The 11,000-nt window shown below is 40.3% G+C and overlaps 1 long non-coding RNA gene across 1 annotated transcript; it reads right to left on the bottom strand.

Annotated features, from left to right (window-relative positions):
* On the bottom strand, window positions 2,246–2,870 carry LOC104706840. Its single transcript, XR_754499.2, has 3 exons — window positions 2,699–2,870; window positions 2,531–2,596; window positions 2,246–2,418 (listed from the first exon to the last, which is right to left on the bottom strand). It is a non-coding gene; the product is annotated as an uncharacterized LOC104706840 (long non-coding RNA).

Here is an 11,000-nt window from a genome sequence, read left to right as displayed (position 1 = left end):
TAATGTAGGACATGGAATATCGTAAAACCGTCGGTTCAATGTATACATGGTTTAAGATTATACTGATATATTCAATTATATCGTAGCACTACTAACCAATCAGAAAACAGACGTAAAGTAACGTTACAAGTGGCTATAATGCAATCTATTCATAGAAAATTACAACAAGAATTGAGTGTACTTTCAATACAAGAAGACCTTGAATTTGGGACTACTTTTTGTGACTACTTATTCGGTCGCAAAATAGAGCGACGTTTCTGAAACTATTTTGCGAGGACTCAACGACTACAAAAAAATTGGATAGAAAAACGTCGTTTATTAACGACAAAACAAATACGTCACAAAAGAGTCATTAATTAGCGACAACATTAGGACTAGTTTGCATCGAAAAAATATTCGTCTCATAACGGTCACAATTTGCGACTACTCTGTGAGCCGTTATACAGTCGGTACAACCAGTCGCAAAAACGTCGCATATTGAGGACTTATTTGCATCCACATTTTTTAACCTCTTTTTAGTAACAAAGACGTCACAATTTGCGACGATATTGCGACTGATATCTGAAGAATTTGCGACTAACACCTGATTTAACTACTCCTTTAGGACTGTTTATCCACTCTATATATATTTTATTTTAAAATTTCACATTTGAGATTCATTTACATGTTTAGGTTGATGTTTATGCTTTGTTTTGCTCTACCTTATCAATAATAACCTTCTCAAAGTATTAAATTTCAATGACTATAAACTAAACATCCATAAGTTCAAAATATATCTTAAGTGTTACATGTTCTTTTAGGAGAATTTGTTGCAATATAATGAAGAAAATATTCAAAACTAAGTGATGAAAACAATGTTATACTAAATCTTACTATTGCATGTACTTTATACTATTACTATGAGTTTTTCTTAGTGATTTATATAAACATTTTTGTTCATAATGTGTAGAATTCAAGATTTTTATTTTGTGACGTATACATGGTAGTCTTAAAATAGTCACAAACTGTGACTAATTTGCCTCTATATTAGGACTATGTCAATTTGTCACTCTTTTGTTATCAATTAAAGACCTATTTTGCGACGATATTGCGACTAATATCTAAATAATTTTTTATTTTCTGATGTATATTAGGTAGTCTCATAAACGTAACAAAGTGCGACTGTTTTGCCACTCTGTTAGGACTGTTTTTAGTGAATTTACTGTGCAACTCTTTTGCGACTATATAGGGACTCTCTTTCGTTAATAACTAGGTAAACTAAAATGACTTCTCTTCGTTTATTATTAGAGAAACTCAATCTAGGGTTAATAACACTCAACTCTCTCCACTCTCAAAGTGCGATTTCTCTCCCAATATTTTCTCTTTTGACTTATCTCGTTTCTAGATCGATCAAATGGTTCTTAGGGCTAGTAAATCTAGAGGTCGTGGAGGTAGGACTGCGTTAGGTGTAAGGACATTCAATGGTCAAAACGCCACCAGAGGTGTTAGTGCTCACAGAACTTCTTCTCACTCGTGCAACCCATCGTCGACACATTCTAGGACCCATTCGTATAAAAGTCGTCCTTCGCAGTTTCCGCCGAGGACACTGTAACATCCGCGAACCGGAATACCAGTTTGGGAGGTGCATTGGTCGATGCATAGGGTGTGTCGGTCGATGCATGATCGGTTTTGAGCGGACAAGTTTAAGTTAAAAACTGCGTTTTTGGGTTAGGAAAACCCTTAAGTTGTGTTTAAAAGGGAGTTTATCGTGTTTAGGCCACTACAGGAAATCAGGGTACTTATAGTGCGTAAAAAACGCTATTCAAAAGTTCGACAGCGTTATAACAAACACTATAACATCTCCCATGACGGTAGGTCAGATCCTTTAGATAGTGTTTATTTACACTGCTACTGTTAATTTAGTAAAAGTAGCGTTTTTTCTTTTACCATTGTTATTTATTTAATAGCATTATATATATGTTATTAAAATACTTAGATATAGCAATTTTATTAACAGCGTTGTACAAATATGTTATTATTCTAATTTTATGCGCAGCGTTTTTTTATTTTAATAGAGCCTGTTGCGTATGTTATTATACTGAAATTATCTATAGCAGTTATATTATCTAGTACGGTTTTTTTTTGTAGCAAGTATTCTATTCTATTATAACATTGACAAAATGCAATTGATTACCAGATTTGATCGTATTTTAAATTTATTTTTTATGCTTTTTTATTAAGTTGTAATGTAGGGAAAATTATTACAAAAATAAGATTTCAATAAGATTTAGGGATTCACTTTTTACACTAAAAAGAGGCCTATTAGCCCAACAAAAAGATAATTCGAAACCCAACATGAAATCTTAAATCCATTAAAAAGTATAAAAATTAATACAACTTCTCATTTTTTGACTTTTTCTTCTTCTCCTTCTTCTTCTTCTTCTCGAAGAACACATAAGAACATCAAAATCAACAAAACACAAATAAGAACATAGATATTATAATATGACCATCTTAATTAATGGACATACAAACAACAAAGTGTTCTAACCTATTTTTTGTTTAGGCCATATGAACAATAAAGTGAACAGCGATATCCTTTCGGAACTGCAATTCCCTGAATAAAACATAATGGTCGATGAGTAAAAGAAAGAGTTAAAATTGGAAACCATAATCTTTCGTCGATGAGTAAAAGAAAGAATAAAACTTGAACCATAACCTTTCGTCGATTATGGAAGTAAATCCGACGGTAGAGAGGAGCAAGAGTCGCATCTCCATCTTAGATGGTGGAATAGATCGGTGTCGTCACACCGTGATGGAAGAGAAGAGCAAGAGTCGTCGCATCTCACGGTGAGAACAAAAGAAATGACACGGAGATGTTAAAGAAAGCTCAAAATAATTGAAGGGTTTAGATTAGAGGGCACTAATTTGATCTTATGGTGAGACTAAATGCCATGTCATCAATCCTGATGATCTATTTCTATTGGCTCTGTGTTAACTATTTTACTTTTTGCATTTTAATCATATATTTCTTAAATTAAAATGTATACATTACAATTATGAAATAAAAATGTGTTATAATTAGTCTTAGATAAATATGAATAAGATCTTTATTTTGATTCAATTTATTTTAATATTAAAACTATACAACACAATGTAAAACTGTTGATAAAAGAATAAATATTCTTCAGCTCTTACCAAATATTACAACTAATTTCTATATTCTAAATATAAAAATTTAATCTTATTTATGTTATTATATATTTCTTATATCTTGTAACTAATTTAATTATAAAATTGTTTTATTGCGTAAATAATAAAATATTTTCATAGGTGAATATGAAAATATTCACCCAACTATTCTAAACCCTAGGGTTTAGGATTCAATATTTCAAAAACATATTTCATTATTTGAAAAATAAAACAAATATATTGATTAGTTATATATATATGTAGTTAAATATTATGTGACAATAAAAATTAGCTATAAAATATGAACTTTTTACATTTTCATATTTGTTTTTAACTTGTTATAATTAGCATTGACGTTTATTTTTCAATTTTTGTTATTGGTCGGTTATATCGTTTGTAAAATTTGTAATTCATTAATATGTTATTCATGAGCATAGTTCTAGTATTAAAAAGAGAAATACCTATTAAAATATTAAACACATGAAAGAAACATGCTTAATTATCTCGTTTTTTACAGCAAGTACTTAGCCTAAAACGTTTGATTCGAGAAGGATTACTTTTTTTTGGGTGGATGTTACAAAGTTGCAGCTAATTAAACGGATAGCCTAAAACGTCTCACTCAAAGGAGTTTATCATTTGGCCATGCCACTATTGAGCCGATTGCATCAGAAATGTATTGGATTTATGAATTTGGTCTCCATACACTTGCAGTACCAATCTTCGAAACTTCTACCCAGACCTTGCTGATATTCAGACCTAATGGGACGTGATGGACAACATCTGTAGGATTAGTAGAACACACTCTGCCTTCTGCTACTCTGCGTCCAGATTTATTACACTCTAACAAGATGCACTTCTTCTTTGCATCTTTCCTAATATTGGTGTTGGTACTTGTAGCACTCTATAGCACCCAAAAACATCAAAACTACTATTAAACATCCATCACAGCAAAATCAAAACTCTAACACAATAATGTATCCAAAAAGACTATCATACCTGAGTAGACTTTCTCAGTATTTCTTAAAGTGCATGTATGTAGTCTATCCTTTGGATTGGTCATGCGATTTTCACATTCAGTGCTTTACCCATCAAATATATTTCGGAACTTGGTCTCCACAAATAAGCATTAGCGTTAATAACACTTTCAACTTACAAAACAACCGCATTTTGACCTATACGAGTATTATCCACTGAAACGTCCCGACCCGTTTTTTTAAAATATATAAATAATAAATAATAAATAATAATAATAATAATAATAAATAAACTACAACTAGTGGTCCCATATCCACTAGCCACCTAACCACAGTCACAACCGACAGCGGAAATAACCAATACCAATATCCAATAATAATCCAATAATTATCACATAAACAATATCCAAAAATCAACCAACATGAATCATAGAACCAGCAACCTAGCAATGTTTCTAATGACCCAGCTCTAGCAACCTAGCAATGCCAGACAACAACCAATCGAGTCCCTAGAACATCCTCCTCTTCATTGCCTTGATTCCACGATCACACTTTGCCTATACCTGCACCACAAACACAAATTGCAATGCATGAGTATTTTATAAACACTCACTAAGGCAATCCTCCTATCTACTGGGTTATACACACAAGCAATAGAGACATCTCTAACCATCAACCAACAATCAACAATCAACAATAACAAACCAGGAATCTGCATGCATCGACCGACACCAAACATGCATCGACCGACACCAGTTGGGGTTGTGTCGACCGACGCATGATATGCATCGACCAATGCAAGATTCACTTGCATCGACCGATACTCCCATTGCATCGACCGACACATGCTCGACATAGCACGAAAACCCTAAGGTTTTACGCGCCGTCCTCGCACTTGCATCGACCGACGCACAAAGTGCATCGATCGATGCACATGCCGAGCATCATTTTTCCTCGAAGCTTCTCGCTGGATCTTCGTTCCTACAACCACAAAACTCGATCCCAAGCCACAAGAAAGCTTCCTAATGTCCCAAATAACAATCTAGCAAGCCTAACAACACATAACAAGCCATGGTCATGCACTTACCTTTGCCAAGAAGTTTCTGAATCTTAAACAAGCAAGAACACGCTCCTAGGAAGCTCCTACAACGATTTCAGCTACAGATCTCTACAGGAAACGCCTCCAGTCACCAGAAATCACCAAGAACACTCAAGAACACTTAGGGAACTTTTTCTCTCTTTTTTTTGCTCACAAAAGCGGCTAAACCCCACTAATGAGACACCTCGAGTTAAGGGCTTTCCTAACCCAAAACGCAGCGTTTAACTTAAACTCGTCTGCAGAAAACCAACCTTGCATCAACCGATTCAACCCCTAAACCGGGATTTCGGTTCGCGGATGTTACAATTCTCCCCCACCAACATAGATTCGTCCTCGAATCTCGAACATCCATCAGCCAAGGATTTGTGGCGGGCTCTCCGACCGATCTACGGAAAGTCACCTCTAGGCGATAGACTCACGCTCCAGGCATTATTTTCTCTCGAATTTTGGACTTTCCTTTACTCATAGGCCTAAACCTTGAGTTTTTATTGGCTCCTCATCAGACCTAAGTCTGCATGCCATAATGTTGGCTCCTCATCGCGTCTAAACCCGCATGCCAAGTATATAAGGAAGTCCAATATTCGTCTCTCGGGTTTCCACCCTACAGCGCGCCCCCGGATCGTCATCCGAAGTTAATATACCAACCATATTCCCAAGCCACAAAGTCTCCAAATATGGTAGTACTAGGAGAACTAAAGTCCCCCAAGAGTCGCGAGCAAACAATTCTGAACACGTCTGAGGCCTATCCCTACCCATGTTTCCTCCCCGTGGCTTGCGTAAAACAACACAATGTCCTACCAACCACATATCCCCTCACTGGAATACTAATGACCACACATGGATCATCTCACTGCCACTGGGGCCGCCACAAAGGCCAAACAAATGTCCTGAACATGACCACCACAAAGGCCAAGCAAATGTCCTAAACAGGACCGTCACCAAGACCAAACAAATGTCCTCAACAGGACCCCCACAAAGGCCAAACAAATGTCCTAAACAGGACCGCCACCAAGGCTACTCATCCCGAAGGACCGTCACGAAGACCACTTGTCCCGAAGGACCGCCTAAACAAGCAACTCTGGCTAAACAGCCCGCCACAAAGGCCACACAATTGGCTAAGAAGCCCGCCACAAAGGCCACACAATGGTTAAAGAGCCCACCACAAAGACCACACAATGGCTAAACAACCTGCCACAAAGGCCACACAATGGCTAAACAGCTCGCCACAAAGACCACACAATGGCTAAACAGTCCGGCACAAAGGCCACACTAGCCTCCCCAAGGCTCACACCCCCTAAAAATGGACAAATTCTAATTCACATAAAACTTTCCATTTTTAGACTTTCCACTTCTGGAAACTTTCCACTTTTAGAAACTTCTATTTAGGAAACTTTCCCTCAAACCACCGCCTCATGGAAATTTCGTACCTCGAAAACCACCTCATCTTGTTACTTAGTCACACAAGCAACCACCCCTAAGCGACCAAGTAAACAAGAGAGATGGGCTGGAATACTCCATTCCCGCTCCAGCCACAGACTATAACTGGGACCAGGCTAGACAAGTTCAAGTCGCGACCTGCTTCTCGAACTACTGCTTGAACCTTGCCTTCATCCCCGCCTCTGGCTCCCAAGTCTGCTCCTCAACACCATCACAGTCCCATAGGACTCTCATCAAAGGAATATTCTTCTTCCAAAGTTCCTTGATCCTCCTCTCGAGAACCCTCACTGGTCTCGCATCCAAAGTCATGTTAGGCTAAAGATCCTAAGGAATCTTAGCTAACAACTGATCATCCTCACGGAGACACTTCCACCACATTGAAACATGGAAAACCTTGTGAAACGCACGCATAACCTCTGGCAATTCCAACCTATATGCAACCGGTCCCACCCGCTCAATCACTCTGAACGAACCCATATACCTCAGACTCAACTTAGTCTCAGATAATGACCTTTTCGGACCCCGCAACATAGCCATATTGAGGTACACTCTGTCTCCTACTTGAAACTCAAGATCTCTCATCCTCCTATCGGCATAACTCCTCTGCCGATCCTGAGCTTTCTTCATGTTCAGCTTGAGAACTCGAATCTTCTCTGAGGTCTCCTAAACAAAATCTGCCCCATAAATGCTCCTCTCCCCCACCTGAGTCCAGCATAACGGTGTACGACACGGCCTCCCATACAAAGCCTCGTAAGGAGCCATCCTAATACTCGCCTGGTAACTTTTGCTGTAAGCAAACTCTACCAAGCTCAAGTGATCTGCCCAATGGCCTTCCCAATCCAACACACACATACTCAGCAAATCCTCCAGCGTCTGGATCGTNAGGAAACTTTCCCTCAAACCACCGCCTCATGGAAATTTCGTACCTCGAAAACCACCTCATCTTGTTACTTAGTCACACAAGCAACCACCCCTAAGCGACCAAGTAAACAAGAGAGATGGGCTGGAATACTCCATTCCCGCTCCAGCCACAGACTATAACTGGGACCAGGCTAGACAAGTTCAAGTCGCGACCTGCTTCTCGAACTACTGCTTGAACCTTGCCTTCATCCCCGCCTCTGGCTCCCAAGTCTGCTCCTCAACACCATCACAGTCCCATAGGACTCTCATCAAAGGAATATTCTTCTTCCAAAGTTCCTTGATCCTCCTCTCGAGAACCCTCACTGGTCTCGCATCCAAAGTCATGTTAGGCTAAAGATCCTAAGGAATCTTAGCTAACAACTGATCATCCTCACGGAGACACTTCCACCACATTGAAACATGGAAAACCTTGTGAAACGCACGCATAACCTCTGGCAATTCCAACCTATATGCAACCGGTCCCACCCGCTCAATCACTCTGAACGAACCCATATACCTCAGACTCAACTTAGTCTCAGATAATGACCTTTTCGGACCCCGCAACATAGCCATATTGAGGTACACTCTGTCTCCTACTTGAAACTCAAGATCTCTCATCCTCCTATCGGCATAACTCCTCTGCCGATCCTGAGCTTTCTTCATGTTCAGCTTGAGAACTCGAATCTTCTCTGAGGTCTCCTAAACAAAATCTGCCCCATAAATGCTCCTCTCCCCCACCTGAGTCCAGCATAACGGTGTACGACACGGCCTCCCATACAAAGCCTCGTAAGGAGCCATCCTAATACTCGCCTGGTAACTTTTGCTGTAAGCAAACTCTACCAAGCTCAAGTGATCTGCCCAATGGCCTTCCCAATCCAACACACACATACTCAGCAAATCCTCCAGCGTCTGGATCGTCCTCTCTGACTGTCCATATGTCTGGGGATGATAAGCTGTACTCATATGCACTTTAGTGCCCATCTCTGCCTGAAACGCTCTCCAGAACACCGAAGTGAACTTAGAATCCCTATTAGACACAATGCTCGCTGGCACCCCATGCAACCTGACTATCTCCTTCACATACTTCTTAGCTAAGACCGCTGCTCCATCAGTCTTCCTAATGGCCAGAAAATGTGCCGACTTAGTCAACCGGTCCACAGTGACCCAAATAGCATCAAACGTCCTGGACACTGGCAAACCCACCACAAAGTCCATAATAATCATATCCCACTTCCACTCTGGAATGGGAAGACTCTTTAGTAACCCTCCTGGAACCTGATGCTCAACCTTCACTAGCTGACACACATCGCACCTCGCGACCCAACTAGCTCCATCCTTCTNGTCTCTCCTGAGCCAATCGTACTCTGCTCAACAGTTTCGCTCTATCAACTGCCTCCAAACCCAACGGCTCCTGAGACACTGCACACAACCTCAACGCACTAATCTCTCCTATCAGAGACTCCATATCCTGCTCCTGAGCCGAAGCTACCCTCTTCCGACTCAGAGCGTCTGCAACCGAGTTAGCCTTACCAGGGTGATAAGCTATCTCCAAATCATAATCTGCCACAAGCTCCATCCACCGCCTCTGCCTCAAATTTAGCTCGGACTGAGTGAATATATATTTCAGACTCTTATGATCTGTAAACACATGTACCTTTGCACCATAAAGATAAGATCTCCATATCTTCAGGGCAAAAACTACAACACCCATCTCCAAATCATGAGTAAGATAGTTGCCCTCATGCTTCCCATGTTGCATCAATACACATCCCAAACCAACTCTAGATGCATCTGTATACACCACATAGGGTTCTCCCTACTCAGGCAAAACCAACACTGGCGCAGTAGTCAACATCTCCTTAAGGCTTGCAAAGCCCTTCTCACATTCCTGTGACCAAACAAAAGGAACATCCTTCCCTGTCAACTTAGTCATAGGACGTGCTCTGCTCGCAAAACCCTGCACAAATCTCTTGTAGTAACCTGCCAACCCAAGAAAACTCCTGATGTTCATGGCATTTTGCGGTCTAGGCCAATCTCTAATAGCCTGGATCTTCTCCGGATCCACAGAAACCCCATCTACAGACACAATATGACCTAGAAAACCCATCTCCCGCTGCCGGAAACTACACTTGCTCAGCTTAGCAAACAACTTCTGCTCACACAGCTTCTCCAGAACTGCTCTCAAATGCACTGCATGCTCCTCAGGATTCTTAGAGTAAACCAGGATATCGTCGATGAAAAAGATGACAGACACGTCCAGAAACTCCTGAAACACGCTGTTCATCAATCTCATAAACGCTGCTGGTGCGTTAGTCAACCCGAAAGGCATCACCACAAACTCATAATGCCCATACCTCGTCCTGAATGCAGTCTTTCTCACATCTGCCTCATTTATCGGCATCTGATGATAACCTGATGCCAGATCTATCTTGGAGAACCATGTAGCACCTCTCAACTGATCCAACAACTCATCGATCCTAGGAAGAGGATACTTGTTCTTCACAGTGACCCGGTTCAAACCCCGGTAATCAATACACAACCGGAAACTCCCATCCTTCTTCTTGACAAATAACACTGGCGCTCCCCACAGTGATACACTAGGGCAGATGATAACTCTCTAATTTACATGTTTTAAGCATCACTTTTTGTCCGTATTTTGCATTGTTTCTATCTTAAACTTAGCATTTTTAGGTCATTTACTGTAGGAATCCACATTTAGGCCATTTAGGGTGTTGCATTCTTGCATTTGCATATTTTGGATGAAAAAAGTGCTTAAGAGCCAAAAACGGGGAGAAACAAGGTCAAATCCGAGCATGTACCCGAAGGAGCTATGGAGCAGGAAGAACAGTCCAAACACCAACCCGATCGAAGAGGATCTAAGAACAGAAAGAACAATCCGATGACCTACCCGAAGAGCAACCCAAGCACATCCTCGTGCACCCCATCGAGCAGACCCTCGGGCAGGACTGGGAAGCTAGGGTTAATGGGTTTCCATATATAAACCCACCTCTTCTTCCTCTCGCTCTAGCACGCCGCAGACCCTGGAACAGAGAGCGAGAGCTTCTGGGAGAGAAACTGAGCAACTCAAACATTTTTTCTATCTTTGTTAGGATTTAAATTACTTCTTTTTGTTATTCTTTTAGATTTCCACTCTGCACTCTTCCCTTCTACTTTATATTTTAATACAATGCAATTTTTGTTCTTCTATGTTTTTATGTTTTCTGCGATGAAATCTGAGTAGTGAAGTAGAGTTTCTAGGGATGGGATAGACGATTTTGTGTTCCTGATCGGTTAGGATGTCTTAGTTTGATTGTTTATGTTTTATAAATTCCCTTCTAGATTGGTGTTCATAATGCTATCAACAAACCGAGAGGGTGAGATTAGATCTAGGGTGTTTTACCATCGAGAGGTGTAGATGA

The sequence above is a fragment of the Camelina sativa genome, chromosome 8 (assembly GCF_000633955.1).
Source record: "Camelina sativa cultivar DH55 chromosome 8, Cs, whole genome shotgun sequence".
Taxonomy (NCBI): domain Eukaryota; kingdom Viridiplantae; phylum Streptophyta; class Magnoliopsida; order Brassicales; family Brassicaceae; genus Camelina; species Camelina sativa.
The sequence above is the reverse complement of the archived record's forward strand: the minus strand, read 5'-3'. Positions and strand labels throughout refer to the sequence as shown.